This window comes from Stenella coeruleoalba (assembly GCF_951394435.1).
Source record: "Stenella coeruleoalba genome assembly, chromosome: 3".
Taxonomy (NCBI): domain Eukaryota; kingdom Metazoa; phylum Chordata; class Mammalia; order Artiodactyla; family Delphinidae; genus Stenella; species Stenella coeruleoalba.
Genome location: NC_137148.1, coordinates 107,846,112 through 107,874,029, shown reverse-complemented (window position 1 = coordinate 107,874,029; position 27,918 = coordinate 107,846,112).

Here is a 27,918-nt window from a genome sequence, read left to right as displayed (position 1 = left end):
AGACTGAAAGTAAGAGGATGGAAAAAGATATTCCATGCAAATGGAAATCAAAAGAAAGCTGGAGTAGCAATTCTCATATCAGAAAAAATAGACTTTAAAATAAAGACTATTACAAGAGACAAAGAAGGACACTACATAATGATCAAGGGATCAATCCAAGAAGAAGATATAACAATTGTAAATATTTATGCACCCAACATAGGAGCACCTCAATATATAAGGCAAATACTAACAGCCATAAAAGGGGAAATCGACAGTAACACATTCATAGTAGGGGACTTTAACACCCCACTTTCACCAATGGATAGATCATCCAAAATGAAAATAAATAAGGAAACACAAGCTTCAAATGATACATTAAACTAGATGGACTTAATTGATGTTTATAAGACATTCCTTCCAAAAACAACAGAATACACATTTTTCTCAAGTGCTCATGGAACATTCTCCAGGATAGATCATATCTTGGGTCACAAATCAAGCCCTGGTAAATTTAAGAAAACTGAAATAGTATCAAGTATCTTTTCAGACCACAACACTATGAGACTAGATATCAATTACAGGAAAAAATCTGTTAAAAATAGAAACACATGGAGGCTAAACATTATACCAATAAATAACCAAGAGATCACTGAAGAAATCAAAGAGGAAATCAAAAAATACCTAGGGACAAATAATGAAAACACAACAACCCAAAACCTATGGATGCAGTAAAAGCAGTTCTAAGAGGGAAGTTTATAGCAATACAATCCTACCTCAAGAAACAAGAAAAATCTCAAAAACACAACCTAACCTTACACCTAAAGCAATTAGAGAAAGAAGAACAAAAAACCCCAAAGTTAGCAGAAGGAAAGAAATCATGAAGATCAGATCAGAAATAAATGAAAAAGAAATGATGGAAACAATAGCAAAGATCCATAAAACTAAAAGCTGGTTATTTTAGAAGATAAATAAAATTGATAACCCATCAGCCAGATTCATCAAGAAAAAAAAAAGAGAAGACTCTAATCAATAGAATCAGAAATGTAAAAGGATAAGTAAAAACTGACATGGCAGAAAAGGATCATGAGAGATTACTATAAGCAGATATATGCCAATAAAATGAACAACCTGGAAGGAATGGACAATTCTTTGAAAAGCACAACCGACTGAGACTCAACCAGGAAGAAACAGAAAATATAAACATATCAATCACAAGCACTGAAATTGAAACTGTGATTAAAAATCTTCCAACAAACAAAAGCCCAAGACTCGATGGCTTCACAGGTGAATTCTATCAAACATTTAGAGAAGAGCTAACACCTACCCTTCTCAAACTCTTCCAAAATATAGCAGAGGGAGGAACACTCCCAAACTCATTCTACAAGGCCACCATCACCCTGAAACCAAAAGCAGACAAAGAAGTCACAAAAAATGGAAGCTACAGGCCAATATCCCTGATGAACATAGATTCAAAAATCCTCAACAAAGACTAGCAAACAGAATCCAACAGCACAATAAAAAAGATCATACACCATGATCAAGTGGGGTTTATCCCAGAAATGCAAGAATTTTTCAATATATGCAAATCAATCAATGTGATAAGTCATATTAACAAACTGAAGGAGAAAAACCATATGATATTATCAATAGATGCAGAAAAAGCTTTTGACAAAATTCAACACCCATTTATGATAAAAACTCCCCAGGAAGTGGGCAAAGAGGGAACTTACCTCAACATAATAAAGGCCATATATAACAAACCCACAGCCAAGATCGTTCTCAATGGTGAAAAACTGAAACCATTTCCACTAAGATCAGGAACAAGACAAGGTTGCCCACTCTCACCACTATTATTCAACATAATTTTGGAAGTTTTAGCCACAGTAATCAGAGAAGAAAAAGAAATAAAAGGAATCAAAATCAGATAAGAAGAGGTAAAACTGTGACTGTTTGCAGAGGACATGATACTATACATAGAGAATCCTAAAGATGCTACCAGAAAACTACTAGAGATAATCAATGAATTTGGTAAAGCAGCAGGATACAAAATTAATGCACAGAAATCTCTTGCATTTCTATATACTAATGATGAAAAATCTGAAAGAGAAATTAAGAAAATGCTCCCATTTACCACTGCAACAAAAAGAATAAAATACCTAGGAATACACCTACCTAAGGAGACAAAAGACCTGTATGCAGAAAACTATAAGACACTGATGAAAGAAAGTAAAGATGATACAGACAGACAGAGAGATATATCATGTTCTTGGATTGGAAGAATCAACATTGTGAAAATGACTATACTACCCAAAGCAATCTACAGATTCAATGCAATCCCTATCAAACTACCAATGGCATTTTTCACAGAAGTAGAACAAAAAATTTTACAATTTGTATGGAAACACAGAAGACCCTGAATAGCCAAAGCAATCTTGAAAAAAAAAAACAGAACTGGAGGAATCAGGCTTGCTGACTTCAGACTATACTGCAAAGCTACAGTAATCAAGACAGTATGGCACTGGCACAAAAACAGAAATATAAGAGCAATGGAACAGGACAGAAAGCCCAGAGGTAAACCCATGCACATATGGTCACCTTATCTTTGATAAAGGAGGCAAGAATACACAATGGAGAAAAGACAGTCTCTTCAATAAGTGGTGCTGGGAAAACTGGACACTACAGGTAAAAGAATGAAATTAGAACACTCCCTAACACCATACAAAAAAATAAACTCAAAATGGATTAAAGACGTAAATGTAAGGCCAGACAGTATAAACTCTTAGAGGAAAACACAGGCAGAACACTGTATGACATAAATCACAGTAAGATCCTTTTTAACCCACCTCCTAGAGAAATGGAAATAAAAACAAAAACTAACAAGTGGGACCTAATGAAACTTAAAAGTTTTGCATAGCAAAGGAAACCAAAAACAGGATGAAAAAACAACCCTCAGAATGGGAGAAAATATTTGCAAACGAAGCAACTGACAAAGGATTAATCTCCAAAATTTACAAGCAGCGCATGCAGCTCAATATCAAAAAAACAAACAACCAAATCCAAAAATGGCCATAAGAACTAAATAGACATTTCTCCAAAGAAGGTATATAGATTGCCAACAAACACATGAAAGGACGCTCAAGGTCTCTAGTCATCAGAGAAATGCAAATCAAAACTACAATGAGGTATCACCTCACACCAGTCAGAATGGCCATCATCAAAAAGTCTACAAACAGGGGCTTCCCTGGTGGCGCAGTGGTTGAGAGTCCGCCTGCTGTTCCAGGGGACACGGGTTCGTGCCTCGGTCCGGGAAGATCCCACATGCTGCAGAGTGGTTGGGCCTGTGAGCCATGGCCGTTGAGCCTGCACGTCCGGAGCCTGTGCTCCGCAACGGGAGAGGCCACAACAGTGAGAGGCCCGCGTACCGTAAAAAAAAAAAAAAAAAAAAAAAAAAAGATCTACAAACAATAAATGCTGGAGAGGCTGTGGAGAAAAGGGAACCCTCTTGCACTGTTGGTAGGAATGTAAATTGATACCGCCACTACGGAGAACAGTATGAAGGTTCCTTAAAAAACTAAAAATAGAACTATCATACGACCCAGCAATCCCACTACTGGGCATGTACCCTGAGAAAACCATAATTCAAAAAGAGTCATGTACCACAATGTTCATTTCAGCACTATTTAAAATAGCCAGGATATGGAAGCAACCTAAGTGTCCATTGACAGATGAATGGATAAAGAAGATGTGGCACATATATGCAATGGAATATTACTCAGCTATAAAAAGAAACAAAATTGATTTATTTGTAGTGAGGTGGATGGACCTAGCGTCTATCATAGAGTGAAGTAAGTCGGAAGGAGAAAAATACTGTGTGCTAACACACATATATGGAATCAAAAAAAAAAAAAAAAGGTTCTGAAGAACCTAGGGGTAGGACAGGAATAAAGACGCAGACGTAGAGAATGGACTTGAGGACATGGGCAGGGGGAAGGTTAAGCTGGGATGAAGTAAGAGAGTGGCACGGACATATATACACTACCAAATGTAAAATAGATAGCTAGTGGGAAGCAGCCGCATAGCAAAGGGAGATCAGCTCGGTGCTTTGTGACCCCCTAGAGGGGTAGGATAGAGAGGATGGGAGGGAGACGCAAGAGGGAGGAGATATGGGGATATATGTATATGTATAGCTGATTCACTTTGTTATAAAGCCAAAAGTAACACACCAATGTAAAGCAAATATACTCCAATAAAGATGTTAATAAAAAGTACTTATACCATTTACTCTAGTATTTCATCTCCTAAGAACCTATGCCATACAAATAAAATATTCCATTCTGAAGGGATATTTGTAGAGGATATTTGTTATAGTATTCATTTTGGACAAAAATGGAAGACAGATTTAATACTATCAGTAGGAAAATGACTGAATACATTTTTTACACTCACTCCATGAAATACGATACAGACATGAAAACAAATAAATTAGAGTTGTACCAAATTCAGTTTTCCCTGAAAAAAATGGGAAGTTGTTAAAATACATTATTCGTGGGAAGGGGAGGCATGGGGTAGCATGTTGATATGGGAAAAACAACAAGAAAGTCAAAATAAACAGCTTATATAATCTTGATCACAGTTGTATGTAAAAATTTTTTTAAAACTCATTATACATATGAATTATTCTACATCCATCAATGTAGACCTCTCATATTCAATGTCCTGGCTGCTGACTCACAGGAGGGAAGGCTCAGTACTGATAAGGTATGCTTGAGGCAACTCATCAAGACATTTTTGTTTATCTAGAACCTTCTTTGATGCAGGATATCTACTGAGTCCCATAAACGGCTTTACTTCTCTAGTGGTATTCTGGAACGGTGCTTTTTCTCAATTAAAAACTGCCTGTTCCCTGCATAGCTCCCAGACACAGAGCAGCAGCAATGACCTACTTCTCAGAGCTCCCGGTGCATTCACTTGTTTCTCCCAGGGCTCCTTCAGAGTCTCGGGTACACGTGTTTTATCTAATTAGACCAGCACCTCCAAAAAACTGTAGAGTCCAACATTCCTCTTTCTCAACTAATGAAATATAACTTTGATTTAGAAAAATCCTATGAAATTCATTCCACTGAGATAAATCTGAAGGAAAACTGCCTCACCTTCCTCAGCCAAACGTAACTGCTAGTATGTGGTCCCCAAAGAGTGAAAACTGCCACTCCTCACTCCCTGGTAAAGGGTTAAGTTAGCTATAACAAATCTTACTCCTTTCTCTCAGTTTTAGAATAATCCACATTTACCAGGTACATACTAGGCTTTTGAAACACCAGTATAATATGGTTTCTTAATTCATAGATTAATGATAAGTGATCCTCTGAAGAATGGTCTAGAAAATTTCATGGCATTACATTTCTATTCAGTGCTTCCCGTCTTTTGCACAGCTCATGTCCCATTTATGGAGACAGGCCATCCTCCTCTTTTTTGAATTTAATTCATAACCTCATCTCCATTCCCTACTTCCGGAGTGAGCATGTGAGAAGCCCTCTCCTTTTCCTCTTTCTTCTATCTATAGCTTCATGCTAGTACATGGTTAGTATTTAGGAAAGTAGCTACACACTGCTCCTCAGTCTGTGGATGGCAAAATGGGCTGACTATCTAGAAGAGGCTCCTGTTGTGCCCAACGAGCTCACCTATTCCTAACTGGTCTGTGGAAATCTGAGAACATCATCTCATATGTGTACTTAATTATCTCAATTCCACAATTTCCTTTGGAAATTCTAGTCCACAGTATGCCCAAGATACAGGTTGATCTCTAATTTTAAAAATGTGATGTGATTGGAAACCACTGTCTAATACTACTTAGTACAACTGACTTAGTTTAAGCCTGTGGCGCCACTGGTCTTTCAAGAAATATCCTGGGGCTTCCCTGGTGGCACAGTGGTTGAGAGTCTGCCTGCTAATGCAGGGGACATGGGTTTGAGCCCTGGTCTGGGAAGATCCCACGTGCCGCGGAGCGACTAGGCCCGTGAGCCACAACTACTGAGCTTGCACATCTGGAGCCTGTGCTCCACAACAAGAGAGGCCACGACAGTGAGAGGCCTGCACACCGCGATGAAGAGTGGCCCCTGCTTGCCACAACTAGAGAAAGCCCTCGCACAGAAACGAAGACCCAACACAGCCAAAAATAAAAATAAATAAATTAAAAGAAGGCTCAACATTAAAAAAAAAAAAAAAAGAAATATCCTGAAACTTCTGGGCCATAATTCCAAGCAAACAGCCCAGGTAGTTTCGTAAGGTTTAATCTAACACAGCAGGGCCCTGAAAATGCTACCTCTAGGCTAGGACCAAGTTCACTTTCCAAATGCCCCTAATTCTTCTATTACCTTAAATAAAACCTTTTTTTTCTAATTTCAAAAACTAGAAGTCTTTTATCTCACTCTGCTGGATAATGAAAATACTGGCATGCATTCTCTAAAATCCTAAGGACTTTTTCACTTTTGCCCAATAGATGGTTGAAAAAAGGTCCTCACAGTTGTTATATTTTCTATTTTCATGTTTAGGCATGAGAACAAGCATAATATCATATGTTTACTGGCCATGATGTTTATTTTTCTCTAAGTGATTATTCAGAGACTTTGCTGATATTTCTGTTGTGTAGCCATATTTGTTACTTTGTAAATTTATTTATTTTTAAAATTTTTATTTATTTTTGGCTGCATTGGGTCTTCGCTGCTGCACGAGGGCTTTCTCTAGTTGGGGCGAACGGGGGCTACTCTTCGTTGTGGTGCACGGGCTTCTCATTGTGGTGGCTTCTCTTGTTGCGGAGCATGGGCTCTAGGTGCGCAGGTTTCAGTAGTTGTGGCATGCAGCCTCAGTAGTTGTGGTGCATGGGCTCTAGAGCACAGGCTCAGTAGTTGTGTTGCACAGGCTTAGTTGCTCCGCGGCATGTGGGATCTTCCCAGTCCAGGGCTCAAACCCGTGTCCCCTGCATTGGCAGGCAGATTCTTAACCACTGCACCATCAGGGAAGTCCCTATATTTCGTACTTTGAATGAGTATATGAATTGCTGGCCAGAGTGTAGAAAAACTAGAACACACGTATACTGATTGCGAGAGTAAAGCTGTCACAGCCATTTTGGAAAGCAGTTTGGCCATGCCGTCTAAAGTTAAAACATGAGAATATATTATGAGCCAGCAATTCCATTCTTACAATCTGTTTATGGAAAAATCTCCCTCATGTTTTTAAGGCGCTATATAAAGAATATTTATTGCAGTAGTCTTTGGATGGCAAATGTTTGGAAATTAACTAATTGTCCCTATTTGTAAAGTAGAGCAAAATAAATTATTTTCTCTACATAAAGACAAAAATTAATACCTGGAATATATAAAGAACAATTCATGAATATATTATCCTTGTGAAAAAAATCATAATGCTATAAACAAAACTAAATCTTTTTTTTTTTTTTTTTTTTTTTTTTTTTTTTTTTGCGGTACGCGGGCCTCTCACTGCTGTGGCCTCTCCCGTTGCGGAGCACAGGCTCCGGATGCGCAGGCTCAGCGGCCGTGGCCCACGGGCCCAGCCGCTCCACGGCATGTGGGATCCTCCCGGACCGGGGCACGAACCCGCGTCCCCCGCATCGGCAGGCGGACTCTCAACCACCGCGCCACCAGGGAAGCCCTAAATCTCTCTTTTATTACCACTCCAAATCTGAGGTCCCTCCTGAGAGGCAACCATTATTATCAACTCCCTATGCACCATGTTCATAGCCTTTTTTCCACCTTCCTACTTTTATTTTCTCTTTTCTTTTTGAATTTTAGAATTTTAATATACTCTTGAGATGAATCTAATATCTGTTATAAATACTGCAAATACTTTATTCTAGTCTATTGTTTATTATATCATAAAGAAGCTTCTAATCTTGACATCAGATTTATCAGCCTTTTTCTTTATGGCTTTTGGGCATGTCTATAGAGTTTATGCTATCCCAGGTCATAAACATAGTCATATGTTTATTACTATTACTTTTGTAGTTTTGGATTTTGATATAAAGTCTTTATTACATGTAGGATTTTTTGTGAGTAGCATGTATAACCTTATTTTCATGTATAACCTAGTATAACCTTATTTCTTTCCTAATAGTTAATGAATTTCCTCAGGACTACTTAGTAAATAATTTATATTTTCTACAGGGATTTGAAATGCCAATTTCACAATACCATATATCCTCAAATGTGTCTGGGATAGTTCCGATGTGTTATCTTATCTCTCTAATCCACTGAATTCATAGAAACCAAATAAAGATCTCAAAATAAGCAGCAAAACATTAGCTAGATTTCAAAATCCATTCATGCAGAAAACAATCTTAAGTTTTTACTAGAATAATCTCTTATTCCATATTATTCATAGTAGTTCCACTTCTCTGATTGAACTGCAAGTGATACAACAGTTTTAATCATGTCCTGCTTTTTGCGATTAGCCTATTGTACAAACACTATATATTGAACTCTATCATGAAAGACATAAGGAACCAATGAAACTGTAACACATATTAAAAAGAGTAGACCGATTACTATAAAGTAGACCAATTAAGGAGAGGTGGTTGTTTCTGTTCTACAGATGAGAAAACTGAGGTATACAAAAGTGATGGGATTTTCCCAAAGTCATATAGCAAGAAAGTGGCAGAGCATAAACTTAAACATAAGCAGTTAGTCAGAACCCATGTACTCAATCTAAGCAACTACAGTCCAGACCCCACGTACTTTACTACTCCCTAAAGTGACTTCCAACTGGAATAAGATTAAACAGTCATGAGTCCCTAACAGTACTTTAAGTGTTCCTGAAGTGTTTATTCCAAACAAGTTTGTTTACCTACATTTCCTTATTTAGCCCTATAAGAACAATCAAGCAATTTCTGCATAACTACAATTTTAAATGTCATAGAATGTTGTTTCCAGGCAGTTAAAAATAGCCAGACGAAGAGCTTAAGAAAACTGTTTTAAAATGTAACAGAATAATCCTCTCTTATTAATGCATGATTATGCACCAAAAATTATTCTAAGACTTACATAAAAGGATAACTTAATAATGATAAAAATTATTCTATTTCCAATATCACATAGATTTTCCACTTACAGTAATGGCACAATTATAAAGCAATATTTTTATATACTTATCAGCACATACCTAACACCTACGGAATAATAACCTTGACCTTTGACAACTGAGATGGTGGCACTGTCCATTATATAATGTGTATAAAGTAGTTAGCACAGTGCCTAACATACACATGTCAGTTAGGATACAGTAGCTGTGATTATTATAAATCAAATTACTCTAAAAGATAAGCAATTCGAGCTTATAAAATAGGATATGCTGTTTTTAAAAATGAAAACTGGACAACTATGAAGTTAGAATGCAATCACCTTTCCCTTGATTTTGTAGAAGCAATTTACTTTTTAAACTGACATATAACATTATTTTATTTATTTATTTATTTATTTATTTATTTATTTATTTATTTGTGGTATGTGGGCCTCTCACTGTTGTGGCCTCTCCCGTTGCGGAGCACAGGCTCTGGATGCGCAGGCTCAACGGCCATGGCTCATGGGCCCAGCCGCTCCGTGGCATGTGGGATCTTCCCGGACTGGGGCACGAACCCGTGTCCCCTGCATCGGCAGGCGGACTCTCAACCACTGCGCCACCAGGGAAGCCCTATATATTTATTTTTAAACATCTACTTGGAGTATAATTGCTTTACAATGCTGTGTTAGTTTCTGCTGTATAACAAAATGAATTAGCTATACTTATATCCCCATATCTCCTCCCTCTTGCATCTCCCTCCCACACTCCCTATCCCACCCCTCTAGGTGGTCACAAAGCACCGAGCTGATCTCCCTGTGCAATGCGGCTGCTTCCCACTAGCTACCTATTTTATATTTGGTAGTGTATATATGTCCATGCCACTCTCTCACTTTGTCCCAGTTTACCCTTCCCCCTCCCCGTGTCCTCAAGTCTATTCTCTACATCTTTGTCTTTATTCCAGTCCTGCCCCTAAGTTCTTCAGAACCATTTTCTTTTTTTTTTTTTTGGATTCCATATATATGTGTTATCATATAGTATTTGTTTTTCTCTTTCTGACTTACTTCACTCTGTATGACAGACTCTAGGCCCATCCAACTCACTACAAATAACTCAGTACCATTTATTTTTATGGCTAATATTCTGTTCTTTATATGAGCCACATCCTCTTTACCAATTCATCTGTTGATGGACACATAGGCTGCTTCCATGTCCTGGCTATTGTAAATAGATGTAAATAGAGCTGCAATGAACATTGTGGTACATGACTCTTTTTGAATTATGGTTTTCTCTGGTTATATACCCAGTAGTGGGATTGCTGGGTCGTATGGTTATTCTATTATTAATTTTTTAAGGAACCTCCATACTGTTCTCCATAGTGGCTGTATCAATTTTCATTCCCACCAACAGTGCAGGAGGGTTCCCTTTTCTCCACACCCTCTCCAGCACTTATTGTTTGTAGACTTTTTGATGATGGCCATTCTGACTGGTGTGAGGTGATACCTCACTGTAGTTTTGATTTGCATTTCTCTAATGATTAGTGATATTGAGCATCCTTTCATGTGTTTCTTGGCAATCTGTATATCTTCTTTGGAGAAATGTTTATTTAGGTCTTCTGACCATTTTTGGATTGAGTTGTTCTTTTTTTTGATATTGAGCTGCATGAACTTCTTGTATGATTTGGAGATTTTTTTTGAAGATTTTTAATCACAGTCTCAATTTCAGTGCTTGTGATTGGTCTGTTCATATTTTCTATTTCTTCCTGATTCACTCTTGACACGTTGTGCATTTCTAAGAATTTGTCCATTTCTTCCAGATTGTCCATTTTATTGGCATATAGCTACTTGTAGTAATCTCTCATGATCCTTTATATTTCTGCTGTGTCAGTGTTTACTTCTCCTTTTTCGTTTCTAATTCTATTGATTTGAGTTTTTTCCCTTTTTTTCTTGATGAGTCTGGCTAATGGTTTATCAATTTTGTTTATCTTCTCAAAGAACCAGCTTTTAGTTTTATTGATCTTTTTGTTTCCTTCATTTCTTTTTCATTTATTTCTGATCTGATCTTTATGATTTCTTTTCTTCTGCTAACTTTGGGTTTTTATTTGTTCTTCTTTCTCTATTTGCTTTAGGTGTAAGGTTAGGTGTTTATCTGAGATGTTTCTTGTTTCTTAAGGTAGGATTGTATTGCTATAAACTTCCCTCTTAGAATTGCCTTTCCTGCATCCCATAGGTTTGGGGTCATCGTGGGGTTTTTTTGTTTTTGTTTTTTTTTATATGTTGGGGGTAGGAGTTTATTAATTTATTTATTTTTGCTGTGTTGGGTCTTTGTTTCTGTGCAAAGGCTTTCTCTAGTTGTGGCAAGCGGGGGCCACTCTTCATCGCGGTGCACGGGCCTCTCACTATCGCGGCCTTTCTTGTTGTGGAGCACAGGCTCCAGACGCGCAGGCTCAGTAGTTGTGGCTCACGGGCCTAGTTGCTCCGCGGCATGTGGGATGCTCTCAGACCAGGGCTCGAACCCGTGTCCCCTGCATTGGCAGGCGGACTCCCAACCACTGCGCCACCAGGGAAGCCCCATCGTGTTTTCATTGTCATTTGTTTCTAGGTATTTTTTGATTTCCTCTTTTGGTTTCTTTAGTGATCTCTTGGTTATTAAGTAGTGTGTTGTTTAGCCTCCATGTGTTTCTATTTTTTTTACAGATTTTTTTCCTGTAATTGATATCTAGTCTCATAGCATTGTGATTGGAAAAGACACCTGATACAATTTCAATTTTCTTAAACTTACCAAGGGTTGATTTGTGACCCAAGATATGATGTGTCCTGGAGAATATTCCATGAGCACTTGAGAAGAAAGTGTATTCTGTTGTTTTTGGATGGACTGTCCTATAAATATCAATTAAGTCCATCTTGTTTAATATGTCATTTAAAGCTTGTGTTTCCTTACTTATTTTCATTTTGGATGATCTGTCCATTGGTGAAAGTGGGGTGTTAAAGTCCCCTACTATTATTGTGTTACTGTCGATTTCCCCTTTTATGGCTATTAGCATTTGCCTTAAGTACTGAGGTTCTCCTAAGTTGGGTGTATAAATATTTACAATTGTTGTATCTTCTTCTTGGATTGATCCCTTGATCATTATGTAGTGTGCTCCTTTGTCTCTTGTAATAGTCTTTAAAGTCTATTTTGTCTGATATGAGAATTGCTACTCCAGCTTCCTTGTGATTTCCATTTGCATAGAATATCCTTTTTTACATCTTCACTTTCAGTCTGTATGTGTCCCTAGGTCTGAAGTGGGTATCTTGTAGACAGCATTTGTACGGGTCTTGTTTGTGTATCAATTCAGCCAGTCTATGTCTTTTGGTTGGAGCATTTAATCCATTTACATTTAAGGTAGTTACCAATCCATATGTTCCTATTACCATTTTATTAATTGCTTTGGCTTTGTTATTGTAGGTCTTTTCCTTCTCTTGTGTTTCCTGCCTAGAGAAGTTCCTTTAGCATTTGTTGTAAAGCTAGTTTGTTGGTACTGAATTCTCTTAACTTCTGCTTGTCTATAAAGATTTTAATTTCTCTGTCGAATACGAATGAGATCCTTGCTGGGTAGGATAATCTTGGTTGTAGGTTTTTCCCTTTCATTACTTTAAATATGTCCTGCCATACCCTTCTGGCTTGCAGAGTTTCTGCTGAAAGATCAGTTGTTAACCTTATGGGGATTCCCTTGTATGTTATTAGTTGTTTTTCCCTTGCTGCTTTTAATATTTTTCTTTGTTTTTAATTTTTGAGAGTTTGATTAATATGTGTCTTAGCGTGTTTCTCCTTGGATTTATCCTGTATGGGACTCCCTGTGCTTTCTGGACTTGATTGACTATTTCCTTTCCCATGCTAGGGAAATTTTCAAGTATAATCTTTTCAAATATTTTCTCAGTCCCTTTCTTTTTCTCCTCTTCTTCTGGGACCCCTATAATTCGAATGTTGGTGCACTGAATGTTGTCTGAGAAGTCTCTGAGAAGTCTCTGAGACTGTCCTCAATTCTTTTCATTCTTTTTTCTTTATTCTGCTCTGCAGTAGTTATTTCCACTCTTTTATCTTCCAGGTCACTTATATGTTCTTCTGCCTCAGTTATTCTGCTATTAATTCTTTCTAGAGAGATTTTAAAAAAAATATTTATTTATTTATTTATGTTTGGCTGTGTTGGGTCTTCATTTCTGTGCGAGGGCCTTCTCCAGTTGCAGCGTGTGGGGGCCACTCTTCATCGCAGTGCAAGGGTCTCTCGCTGTCATGGCCTCTCTTGTTGCATAGCACAAGCTCCAGACGTGCAGGCTCAGTAGTTGTGGCGCATGGGCCTAGTAGCTCTGTGGCATGTGGGATCTTCCCAGACTAGGGCTCGAACCTGTGTCCCCTGCATTGGCAGGCAGATTTGCAACCACTGCGCCACCAGGGAAGCCCCTCTAGAGAATTTTTAAGTTCATTTATTGCATTGTTCATCATTGTGTGTTTGTTCTTTAGTTCTTCTATGTCCTTGTTAAACATTTCTTGTATTTTCTCCATTCTATTTCCAAGATTTTGGATCATTCTTACCATCATTACTCTGAATTCTTTTTCAGGTAGACTGCCAATTTCCTCTTCATTTGTTTGGTCTGGTGGGTTTTTACCTTGCTCCTTCATCTGCCATGTGTTTCTCTGTCTTCTCATGTTGTGTAACTTACTGTGTTTGGGGTCTCCTTCTGACAGGCTGCAGGTTCACAGTTCCCGTTGTTTTTGGTGTCTGCCCCCAGTGGGTAAGGTTGGTTCAGTGGGTTGTGTAAGCTTCCTGGTGGAGGGGACTGGTGCCTGTGTTCTGGTGGATGAGGCTGGATCTTGTCTATCTCGTGGGCAGGACTGTGTCTGGTGGTGTGTTTTGGCTTGTCTGTGAACTTATTATGATTTTATGCAGCCTCTCTGCTAATGGGTGGGGTTGTGTTCCTGTCTTGCTAGTTGTTTGGCATGGGGTGTCCAGCACTGTGGCTTACTAGTCATTGCGTGGATTTGGGGCTTAGAATTGAGATGGAGATGTCTGGGAGAGCTCTCGCCAGAGACTGATATTATGTGGGCCTGGGAGGTCTCTGTTGGACCAATGTCCTGAACTGAGCTTTCCCACCTCAGAGGTTCAGGCCTGACACCTGGCTGGAGCACCAAGACCCTGTCAGCCACATGGCTCAGAAGAAAAGGGAGAAAAGAAAAAACGAAGAAAGAAAGAAAAGAAATAAAATTATTAAAATAAAAAGTAAAAATATATTATTAAACTAGAATATTAAAGAAATAGAGCAACCAAACTAATAAACAAATCCCAAATTCACCAATGATAAAAGGGCGCTGAGAGCTATACTAAACAAAAAAGACAGAACCCTAGGACAAATGGTAAAAGCAAACCTATACAGACAAAATCACACACAGAAGCATACAGATACACAGTCACAGAAAGAGAAAAATGAAAAAAAAAATCTATATATATAAAAAAAGGAAGAGAGCAACCAAATCAATAAACAAATCTACCAATGATAATAAGCTCTAAATACTAAACTAAGATAAACATAAATCTAGAAACAAATTAGATGCAGAAGCAAACCCCAAGTCTACAGTTGCTACCGAAGTCCACCTCCTCAGTTTGGGGATGATTCGTTGTCTATTCAGGTATTCCACAGATGCAGGGGACATCAAGTTGATTGTGGAGATTTAATCTGATGCTCCTGAGACTGCATGGAGAAATTTCCTCTTCTCTTCTTTGTTTGCACAGCTCCTGGGGTTCAGCTTTGGATTTGGCCTCGCCATTGCACGTAGGTCACCCTCTGGCATCTGTTCTTTTCCCAGACAGCAGGGAGTTAAAGGAGTGGCTGATTAGTGGGGTCTGGCTCACTCAGGCCGGGGGTGAGAGGGGTATGGAATGTGTGGCAAGCCTGCAGCTGCAGAGGCCAGCATGACATTGCAACAGCCTGAGGCATGCTGTGTGTGTTCTCCCCGGGACATTGTCCCTGGATCACGGGACCCTGGCCATGGTGGGCTGCAAAGGCTCCCTGGAGGGGAGGTGTTGATAGTGACCTGTGCTTGCACACAGGATTCTTGGTGGCTGCAGCAGCAGTCTTAGCATTTCATGTCCATCTCTGGTGTCTGCGCTGATAGCCATGGCTCGTGCCCGTCTCTGGAGCTCGTTTAGGCAGTGTTCTGAATCCCCTCTCCTCGTGCACCCTGTAACAATGGTCTCTTGACTCTTAGGCAGTTTCAAACTTTTTCCTGTACTGCCTCCCAGCTAGCTGTGGTGCACTAGCCCCCTTCAGGCTGTGTTCACGCAGCCAACCCCAGTCCTCTCTCTGGGATCTGACCTCCGAAGCCTGAGCCTCAGCTCCCAGCCCCCGCCTGCCCCGGCGGGTGAGCAGACAAGGCTCCCGGGCTGATGAGTGCTGGCTGGCACTGATCCTCTGTGTGGGCATCTCTCTGCTTTGTCCTCTACACCCCTGTTGCTGCACTCTTCTCTGTGGCTCCGAAGCTTCCCCCCGCCCACCCCCCATCTCCACCAGTGAAGGTGCTTCCTAGTGTGTGGAAACTTCCTCCTTTACAGCTCCCTCCCAGAGGTGCAGGTCCCGTCCCTCTTCTTTTGTCTCTGTGTTTCCTTTTTTCTTTTGCCCTATCGAGGTACGTGGGGAGTCTGAGGTCTTCTTGTCTTTTGGGAAGTCTGAGGTCTTCTGCCAGGTCTTCAGTAAGTGTTCTGTAGGAGTTGTTCCACACGTAGATGTATTTTTGATGTATTTGTGGGGAGGAAGGTGATCTCCACATTTACTCCTCTGCCATCTTGAAGGTCCTACCATTACATTATTTTAGTTTAAGGTGTACAACAGAATGATTTGATATTTTGTATATATTATGAAATAATCACCATAATAATTCTAGTTAATATCCATCACCACATAAAGTTACAAATTTTTTTCTTGATGAGAACTTTTGAGATCTACTCTCTTAGGAAATATAAACTATGGTATTATTAACTATAGTCACCATGCTATAGTTGACTATGGTCACTACCATTTATTGAAGAGACTGTCCTTTCCTTATTGTATTTCTTCGTTCCTTTTTCATAAATTTAATTGACCATATATGTGTGGGTATAGTTCTAGGTTCATAATCCTGCTCCAACTCCACCCCTGCCCCCTGCTTCTGGCAACCATCAATCTGATTTCTGTATCTATAAATTTTTTTTTCAGATTACACATATTAGTGAGATCATACAGTATTTGTATTTCTCTGACTGACTTATTTCACCTACATAATACCCTCTAGGTCAATTCATATTGTCACAAATAGCAATATTTCATTCTTTTTCAAGAATGTATGTATATATTTGTATATGTTTGTATACACATGTATACATGTCTTGACTACTGTAAATAATATTGCAATGAACATGCAGGTACATATATCTTTTTGAATTACTGTTTTCATTTTCTTTGAATAAATATCCAGAAGTGGAATTGCTGGATCATACAGCCATTCTATTTTTAATTTTTTGAGGAACAGTTAAACTATTTTCCATAGTGGCTGCACCAATTTACATCCCCACTAACAGTGCACCAGGGTTCCCATTTCTCCACATCCTCACCAATACTTGTTATTTCTTGTTTTTTTGTTTGTTTTCGTTTTTCTTTTTTGATTATAGCCATTCTGAAAGGTGTGAGGTTATATCTCATTGTGGTGTTGATTTGCATTTTTTGATGATTAGTAATATTGAGTATCTTTTCATGTGCCTGTTGGCCATCTACATGTATTCTTTGGAAAAATGTCTATTCAGATCCTCTGCTCATTTTTCAATCAAATTGTTTTGTTTTTTTCCCCTGCTATTGGGTTGTAGAAGTTCTTTATATATTTTGGATAGTAACCCCTTATCAGATATATAATTTGTAAATATTTTCTCCCAATTGATAAGTTGATAAGTTGCTTTTTCGTTTTGTTGATGGTTTCCTTTGCTGTGCAGAAGCTTTTTAGTGTGACATAGTCCCATTTAGTTCTGCTTCTGTTGCCTGTGATTTTGGTGTCAATTCCAAAAATTCACTGCCAAGACCAATGTCAAGAAGCTTACTGGTTATGTCTTCTTCTAGGAGTTATATGGTTTCAGGTCTTACATTCAAGTCTTTAATCCATTTTGAGTTGATTTTTGTGTACGGTGTAAGATAATGGTCCAGTTTAATTTTTCTGAATGTGGCTTTGCAGTTTTCCCAACACCACTTATTTAAGAGATTGTCCTTTCCTCATTGTATATTCTTGATTCCTTTTTTTAATACATTAATTGACCATATATATGTGGGTCTATTTCTGGGCTCTATATTCTGTTCCATTGATCTAGGTGACTGTTGTATTAACCTTTCTTAAATCACTATTAGCATTGAAATGTAGAACATCTATAGGCAAGAAGAATAACAACAGCAATAGTATATACAGTTAAATTCTGTGTGATCTGATAGTAGAAAAAGATAAAAATCTCGTTCAACTGTAAACTCCTAAAGGACAAAGAATGCAGCTGAAGAAAGTTCAGAATATAATTTTAATATCAGATTATTGTAATCTTTGTTTTTTAACCCTTTTATTCCAGGGAGAATTATGGAAACATTTAAAATATAATTAGGTTCAACGTGGCTCTGGAAGAAGTAAAGGATTTTCATAATATTAAGAAACCATTTTATTTACAACCATTCAAAATTAGCCAACAATCTCTAGGCTGGGTAGACAATGGTGACTTCATAATGGAGGAATCTGAAGAATCAGATGGCCAATTGCTTTATGTACAGTTCTTGAATACCACAACGAACTGAACATTAAGAGTCATCAGAATTGTCTCATTAATACAAGAGAGAATTGTAAAATAGGCAATAATGTCAAATAATTTGAAAACATGAAGAAAATTGGAACATTGTGGGTTGTGGGAACACCTTCTTAACCATGCCAATGATGCTTCATATAAAAATTCTGTTGGTTTTCATGAAAAGATAAATATTAACACTTCCATTTTATTAACAGAGTGCTCAAAAGCTCAAATGACTGACTTAAGATCATGAAATGAGCCAGAAATAAAAACAGAAATACATACTGTCTTCTCAGCACTATTCCTTAAGTGAAAAAACAAAAATGTCATATTGAGTTAATTAAAACTGGAAAGCTATAAAAATGAAAGAAATTATCAAGAAGCATGATTTTGCAAGAGGAAAAATTCATTTTATAGCATATATAGATTTATTTTTTGGCATTTTAACTTATAGGGATATGGCTTTAATTTAGGTTTGAAAATTTTTCTGAAAGCAGCAGCAACACTTTTCCACCTGGGTAAGTAAACATGCCAGGGCCCACCATTCATCTCAGTCATTCTTTTCTGCAATAAATGGACATGAAAGAACTGAATGAACACTAAAACAAAGGTTGTCATATTCGGCAAATCTCTCCAGGGTCTTACAAATGGATTGAAATCAAGCACTATCCAGATTAATTTCATGCATTAACCAATATAAAATAATTAAATAGGGCTTCCCTGGTGGCGCAGTGGTTGGGAGTCCGCCTGCCGATGCAGGGGACGCGGGTTCGTGCCCCGGTCCGGGAGGGTCCCGCATGCCGCGGAGCGGCTGGGCCCGTGGGCCGTGGCCGCTGGGCCTGCGTGTCCGGGGCCTGTGCTCCGCGGCGGGAGGGGCCACAGCGGTGAGAGGCCCGCGTACCGCAAAAAAAAAAAAAAAATAATAATAATAATTAAATAGCAAAAACTCTAGGAAGCCAACAGGCCATTTTAAACAGATCTTTAAAAACTGAGGGGAAAATATTTGAGAGTGGAGACAGGAATTAACCACAGAATAAATTATTTCTGAGTACTAAAGGAGAATCTTTCAGATAGCCAGGTGAGTCCATCCTGCCCCAGAAGCACAGATGGGAGAAAACATTTTATCAGAGATGGCAGCAGCAGTCATAAGTGTAACACTGAACAATTTGAGCAAGAACAGATGGAAGAGAAATAAGTAGAGGTGTGAACATAAACTCAATAAAGATTCTGTGCTCAAACACCAAACTCTGAGAAATTACTGGTATGAGGGAGAGAAAGTCTTCCAAAGGCCACATTAGTCCTGAGGAGAGTGACCAATTGTGACATACACAAAATTAGGGTGCATCTTGACTCATAGCAATGCCAACACTACCATATTTGTGCTATTCCACTACTGTTCTAACTATATCTGATGGATAGAGAGGTAGAGACACTAGAAAATAAAACCATATGAGCCAGTGCCTCTCTCCTGAGAATCTGGAGTTGGAAGAGAAAGACACGGGGCCCCACGGAGATGCGTGCTGAGTCAAGACAAAGGTAGCACTCTAAAAGAAGCTCCACTAATGCCAGTTACTGAGGTCCCAGACCCGCCTGTCATCCCTGCCTCCCCAGAAGGATGACTGCTTAGCTTTCTTTGGATTGTGTATAGCTCCCTCCAGTAACTCCATTTTCTCCTTGAGACACTGAGAATCATTTTCTCTCTGTTGGTTGCAGTAAAGTAAACCTTGCGTAATTTATCTGTCCAGTGTAAAATGTCACAGCATGATGTGAGATGTGAATGAGTGTGAGCCACATAAAAGGAATGAACAAATGATGCTAAACAAAATACTCCCCATCCAATAACAAAGTACCAAACATAAACAGAAAACAGACATTAGTCTTATTCACTCTTAATTAAGAAATAGTTAGTAATGGACCAGTAGAAATGTAGAAGATATAACTATTTATGGTCTTTTTGTATGTGCACTTAAATTAACAGTTTACATATTTTATGCACATTATTCCATGGTGTGTGTCTAGTTCTCCTTGAAAGGTTAACCAAATGAATCCTTCAATGCCTAGAGAGTCCAGACCTTACAAAATGATGCCTAAACAAGACTTACTGCTATCTGGAGTTTCTATAGTTATGCAGATAATATATATGTATAGTAAATCAGGTAAGCTCTAACAATAAAGATCATGGCATGGGGGGAGGTGGGGAGGGGACACAATGAAATCAGTTGTGCCTTTATATTGAAGCAATCTGGACAGATGATGCTTATCTTCGAGAAAAGTGATATGGAGAACCAAGATGGCAGTGATTTAATTGATATATATTTCCAAGGTGGTTCTCTTGGACATATGCACCACTTCAGTGTACATTATAAAAAATACATTTTACAGGATTACTAAGTTTCAAAAGTAAGTTACAAGGATATCAACTATCCTATGCAATTGTGCTTTCCCATAACTTTTATGGGAAAGCTGACTGTTTCATTGCACTGGACAGGATAAAAGTATAGTCCGATTCTTGGAATTCATTGAAAGAACAGTATCAGTACTATGAAACTGGAACTCAACAAAACTCATATTTAAGAAATTTCTGGGTTTATTCTTTTATTAGATCCTTCTTGTATTTGTTTTCAAGTGACCTTTTCAATATAATTGCTGGTGAAATATAAGAGGCCTGCCCACCTCTCTATGGTTTATATTCTGTAACCTAATTAAAAGTAATTGTCTTGAGTCCTAATTTCATTTAACACATTCTGAATTATTGACATTGCTGAAGTGTACTTATTGTTCATTTGGTGGAACTTAATTATGTTTTATTATGATAAAGATTTAATACATAATTATTTTTATAACTTAGATAAGTCAAGAAAGGAAGAGAAAACAACTGTAGCTGTTTAATTCTATGAAAATGGAGATATAATATTTTGTTTATTGCTCACATTTTACTTCTTGTAAAAATGAGGAATTAGAAAATGATTTTTATTTTGCTACTTGCTTAGTGAAATTAATAATATTTCATTTAAAATACCCTACATAATACTATAGAATGACATAACCAAACCATATTTCTGAAAGTCCAGATGGTGTAATATGGTGTAAAACATGAGATGTTTGCGTATATTGTTTAGTTTTTGAAATCTTACCCAATACTGTCCACAGCTAGGATTCATACTTTAGTTTTCTGGTTCTAAATTCTGTTTTCCCCCCACAATGTCACAATAGAATACATAACATTGCCACTGTTCAAAACCTTTTTTCTTGAACTATCCTTTTGCAATTTCCTTCAGAATCAATTTATGAGCTATGAATGAAAGCTAACTCACTACAATATACCAAACATCTCTGAGACTTTTGTGAGTAGTAACTATTTTTCACTTCCAAAGAGCCTTGAGATTGCAGAGATAGATGGGTAAATTATCAATGACAGAAAAATTCCACGGTCACAGAGAAAGTCAGCTCACTTTTTTCATCCAGTCATCCAGTCACTAATTTGGTGAGTGTTTATTGTTTTTCCTACTCTATACAAAATACTGCATACAGAGGTGATAATTAGTAGTGAAGAGACAAAAATTATCTGAGTTTACAATCAGTGCAATGGCAGATAGAACAAAAAAAAATCAATTGAAATAAAAATGTGATAAGTAATCCGATAGAGATAATATTGTTTCTAGCAGATAATATTGGAAGTGCTTTTAAACTATGGAAAGAATCAATGTGCCATCATCCCAGCCATATAAACTGCAACAAGAGAGTAGAGTGTCCAAGCACATAGATCTTGATACACTCTTTGGACTTCAACGTCTTGATTCTTAGCTGGGCGACTCTGTAGTTTGGAGAAGTTGATTAATTTTATAATACCTCAGTGTCTTCTTATTAAAAAAAGGGGCTACCTCAAAAGAGTAAGGAGGGGAAGAATGCACTGAGAAGAGATCAGTGCATTCAGAGGATTCAAAAAATTCTCTGTGTTGGAAAGTGAGGAACACCTAGAGCATAGAGTTGCCTGGGCCTCCAACCATCCTAGAGTGTCATCTCTTAGCCACCAACAGGCGGGAGTGGAAGTTCTGTTCTCTCTCACAAGGATACGATGCAAAGTATTACAGAGGGGTGAGGAAAAGAAAAAAAAGAAACTTGCCTGGATATTTTAGAAATTTGTCAACTGCTGAGCTCTAAAGGATGCAAGAGATTGGAGGAGGAAGTGAAATTTAGGGAACTTTGCTGTGTTTAATTAGTGGTATCTCTGTTAATACTTAATTTTTAGAGACTTAATTAAAGGTTGGGTCTTGTGTTTAATTACATTTGTTGGCTGAACTATGTTTTTTTGAAGCTTACACTGTGTAAAAACTGAACCACTTTGGTCCCAGGATTTATTTGGATTTCACAAGTTGGTGTCACATAGGCTGATGTTGTGAAATGCTTAGCATACTGCCTCACACAAGGTAAGCACTCAAAAAGTTAATGTCCTTGTCATTATTAATAATGTACAGTTTATAAACTCTGATTATGATTATTTATATGACTAATTTATATAAATAAATTATATGCCCGAATCTAATTTTAATTTGAGGAAACCTATAAAAGATGCACAGAAAAAGAAAGATCAAACCCAATAATACCGGATATACTTAAGAGAAACAGAGGTCAGAAGAAACTGTCTGCACAGATACTAAGCAGAGCTAAAACAGGTGAATGTAAAACAAAGGTCTTTTCTTTTTTCAGCTAACGCAAAAGAAAAATTCAGTGGAACACAGGTCCAGTCATCTAGTAAAGCAGAATAAATATTTTTAATGAAATTTATATGTGTTTATCTGGATTTGAGTGCTGAAATTAGTCACAAGGATCTTTATATCAGGATTGAACAGCATAATGCATAATATCCTTGACAAAATTCTAATGTAAAAAGTGCAAAGATGGCTCACATATTGCTATTTATTATCTCTCCTTTTGAAAGCTGAAAGCATAATATGTCTCTGCAAAGGCAATTCTACTGAAATGTAACTTTCTGGTGCCTTACCTTATCATTGAGATACAGCTTGGGAATAATTTGGCCACTGAGCCTAAACCAGACCTTCTGAATCAATCTCCAGGGGGTGAGGCCCAGGATCACACATTTTTAAAGTTCCCAGCGTGACTCTAGCAATTAGACAGTACCAGTGAGACTGCTAGTTGCTCCCCCCAGATCCATTCCCTGCTTTGCTCTTATAGGAATAGAACCCTTGATTTCTGTTGCCTTCTGGCTACCCAGAATAAGAACTAAATTTCCCAGCCTCTTCTCTTGGGTATTGCCATGTGACTATGTTTTATGCAATACACTATAATAGAAATTGACCCCTTCTGGACTTGTCCTTAAAGTAGAGGCCAGGCCACTTCTTTATCCTTCCCTCATCCAGCTGCTTGACTGATGGTATAAAGCCTGGAACTCTGCACTTACCATGAGGATAGGAACCATAAGCAGGGAAAGCTGAGAGAAATACTGGGTGGAGGCTGGTCGCTGGATGATCTCAAGAAGACAAATGACCATATCAGCCCCGGACCACCTGCTTCCTGGCTATTACCGTGAGAGAGAAATAAGCTTTCATCGTGTTTAAGCCACTATTATTTGGCTAGTCACTAATTAATATAGACAGCTTCAGAGTCATTTTCTAAGATAATATATAAATTAAAAATATCAGTAGAATCCTTGATTTTGCCTTTATAGTTTACAGACAAATTTTAAATTGTAACAGTCTTGATTTTGAAGGACACTCCTGTAATGTGAAAGTAGGATTACATTATTCTCTTCTGGTCTGCCAGAGCAGGTAGTGGCCATTTTGTCTGAAATCTATAGTAAGCCTTAGAAAGGGGAATGTTATGACTCATTCCTGACTTAGTCTTTTAAATACAGGAATATCCTTTATCAGAAGGTTCTTACTGTCCATTTGAATTCTTGTGGTATGTTTTTGTGAAAGTGTCTTAAAAGGTTCAGATCAAGGACAACATGAGGTGATTTGACCCCAGTCTACTTCTACTGGAACAAATTGAGTCAGAAACCAAAATACAATAAAAGTCAAGAGAAATTCCAAATCATATTTGAGTATTTTACTAATCAATACAGAGAAGATTAAAATTTAAAATCAGCCTCTCTCTCTCTCTCTCTCTTCTAGAGGAAGCACCATTCCAACAATTTATATAGAAGAAAGCCAATACTTGTGGAACACATATAAAAGGAAAATTTTACCTCATCAGCCTAGGAGACATCTTGACTATTTTCCACAGAACATAAGGAAAATGGATGGGGAACATGGCGCTTCAAAACGTGGCCATTCCATTTCCAAGAGGTAATTTATGTTAGTTACATGTGGAGGGTGAGAAATTGCAGTTATTCTTCAAAATTCTTTAAGTGCTGAGAAATTTGATATGTTGGCTACTTTCTAGAACTTCTATGGAAAAAGAGTTACCCCAAATTAGAAATTAAAATATTATTGGATGTCACCACTGTCAATTAGTTTAGGTATAAATGAGGGAGAACAGATAGCAGTGACAAATGAAGGGTTTAAGGTAGGTGACCTCAATATGTTCCTTTCTAGCTCTAACTTTCATGATTCTGTGATTTACTTGAATGTATAAATTCTGATGTTTAAACTCAAAACAAATAAACAAAAGTAGTCTCATGACTTCACACCAGCTATCATCAACCTGAATCTTGCATATGGAATGAACAAGTAGTTGTTGAGCTTCCAAGCCTGTCTTCACAAAAGTAGGAGGTGAACATGTACACAGAATTCTATGCAGTTTCTACATAGGACAAAGATTGGGCCTCTCCAGCTTGGGGGAAGCCAGGCATACAACACACAACACAGTGCCTAGGAAGACTTTTGTATTCACAATGAAAACCAAGTTAATTTTCAAGCTTCATGGAAGTGCCTACTTATTATTATCTTTAGTCAGTCTAGTTAGTTCTAGATTCGATAACTCTAGAAACCTGAAAACATTTTGTGAATTGCTTTCTCATGAATTTACAAGGACATAACGTCGTCTCAGATTGCAAAGATGTGTATGTGATTTAGATCACACATCTGAGGAAACCATAGTCAATAACCCACTCAAGGGTCTTTTCTTCTTCTTTCATACTAAAACTCTAACTTTATGAATTCCCCAAATCTTCATTTAACTGTTCTGGTTTAATTTTTTGGCAGTCCAAGGCTCTTTGGAATTTAGAAACTGAAGAATCTATAATCAGAATGGCTATTAAATACTTAAATAGCTAACAAACTGGGAGGTAGGGAGAAGGTGAAATGGAAAAGAGAGCTCAGTTACAGGGAATCTGCCACGTAAGTTCCCTACATCCAAAATAAGGACAAAAATAGGAAATGTGTTTGACTCTCTAGTTTCAGAAAAAGTGGAGACAGATTTAGTGTAATTCATTTAATATTTACTCAACAGGACAAGTCAAATAATGGTTTTCTGATTCACTGCACTTTGAAAAATCATTAAAAATCATTTATCACTAATCCTACCACAAGGAACATTTATTCTTTCCCTGAAACATCGTCAATAACTTGGGCACTGGAAGCTTGCACTGTGCAAAAAACAGGTTTGCAAACAGGACAACTGTGAAGTGGAACGCAGGGCCATTGGGAATGACTGGGGTTACAGGAAAGATACTATGCTTGATTATGACTCACATTACAGAGCAGTTGCCCAGCTGATGATTTGATCTACTTTTCTAAAATCTGTTAATTATTTCTCAGATTCATTTTCCATCCCTATTTTCTTGAGGTGTCCAGCTTTAGCATTTTTTGGCTTGAGGTTGAGTACTAATTATTTGTTGTGCCCTCTTGCAATAAGAGTAAAGTTAGTTCAGATGATATGACAACTAGAAGCAAATAGAACTACTTTACTGTGCTGGGTCTGCAATGCCTAGAAGATAGCTAAGCCAACTAAGCATTGTGTAGTGAAGAGTTACTTTAAGCATGATCAGACTCAGTGCTGGAGCAGTCATAGAGGATCCAGGCAAATGGGATTCTAGGCTGATCCTGCCACTTCTTCACTGTTCGTTGGGAAAAAGCATTTAATCTCTTTGGGCATAAGGCTCTCCATCTTGGAAAATAAATATTTATTAGCATAAATATTTCCTAAAATTTTCCTATTATAAAATTCTACAGAATAAAAGTACTTTATTAATGATTGGGAAATGCTTGTGTTTATTAAATAGCTTGATTGATACTTTGTTGATAAAACCAATCCTAAAAGCACACACTAAAAGGATCACTTGGATGTTCACATGCTGTGGTGTGGACATCCTTTGCCACCTTCTCTGTAGGGCATGAGGCTTCACCCCAATCTCCTTCCACACTCTAATATCCACATGTTCCTGGACAGAGGGTTTTGAAAACTTCTTCCCCTAAAGAAATACCTTGATAAATGTGCTTAAATTTCACAAGATCAAAGCAGATTTCTAGCATTCATAACAAATAATAACAATATAATATTTTTCATTATGAAAGGAAGATTTGTAAAAATTGTGAAAAATAGAAAAGTAGAAAGTGAGAACAGGTTTTTCACTTATGACTCAAAGATTTTGTTTGTTACTTTTTATTGTTTATCATCCCACAGTCTGGTATATATGAACAAATTTAGTTATGATCATCTGACATATTCAAAATGCTATAATACTGATTATTAAATGTCAGGTTTTCTTATTGTAAGAACAATATGTATACATTGTATGTGGTTTAGAAAATAAGAGGGCAATGCAAAGAAGAAAATAAAAACATCTAAAATCTTCTTAAAAAAGACAATTGTCTGTAGAGGGCTAGGGAAAGCTCTAGAAAAGGGACTCGTGAACACATTCAACCACTGGCCCCTTGATTCCATGTGTTGATTATGGCGGGGAGGAGGGAAATCCTGACTATAATTGTGGGCTCACAGGTGAGTCAGCTCAGCTACAAAGACCTATCATCCACGTGTTGTAGGACACTAGCTCTGTTTATTTTTCAAAAATCATGTCTCCCATTTGTACTTAGGCCCTATCTCCTCTTCTGCACAGCTGAATATTTGCAAAACAATAAAAACATAGAATATACACAAAGTAGAAAGATATTGAACATATTGGCATATTTTCTAACCACTGTGTCTATATGCATATGTTTTACAAAGTACATATTATATTCCACAGACTGACCCAAGATGAGGGATTGGGACAGAAACTTCTAGAAGAGCTGTAACCTCAGCCCTACTAACACCTTTTCAGTTTCCAGGAAGATAATTTAAAGGTAGTTCCTTGACTCATGGATAATGTATCTCCCCAGTAGTTACATCAACACCATTGTCAGCACTTCAGACGCCACTTTTTTCAGCAGTTCCATGACCACCCACACATTTGGTACTTCCCTATAAGGACCCACAGATCTCAGCATACGGTTGCACTCATGGCTAAGATATATTACAGCAAAACAGCTCAGCTACACAGGCAGATCAGTAGGGAATAAAGACATATTAGGCAGAGTCTGGAGCTTTCCTATCCTCTCCCTGAATGGGCTACACACAGATCACTCTCCCCAAGCAGTAAAGTACAGCTACACATCTGCAGTGTTTCTGTACAAAGAAGCCTGTGTGAGACTCAGATACCACAGTTTTTAACTGGGGGCTCGTCACATAGGGACTCACTGCCCAGCCACAGCTACTAAAATCCTAGACTCCCAGACAGAAAGCTAGTGTCCACCATAAATTACATTGTTTAGGCAGACTGGTACAGTGGACTTTTCAGCATTGGAAACATTCTAAAGCCCATGCCAGCCAGATGCCAGGTCTGCCATTTACTGGATGCATGGCTTGATCTTTTTAAGACTGTTTTCTTACCTTTAATTGGGCAATATAAAAAGGAATACGGTGGTGAGATCACAATTCTCATGATGCACTTAGCACAATATCTGGCACACTGCATTGTATGCAAACTATCATTATTATCATCGAGTTAAAACAAAATTATATGAATGGTATTTATAATATCTCAGTGATTTAATAGGAGCTTTAAAGACACTGAGGGGGACTGGAGGAGGATGACGGAAGAGTAAGACGCGGAG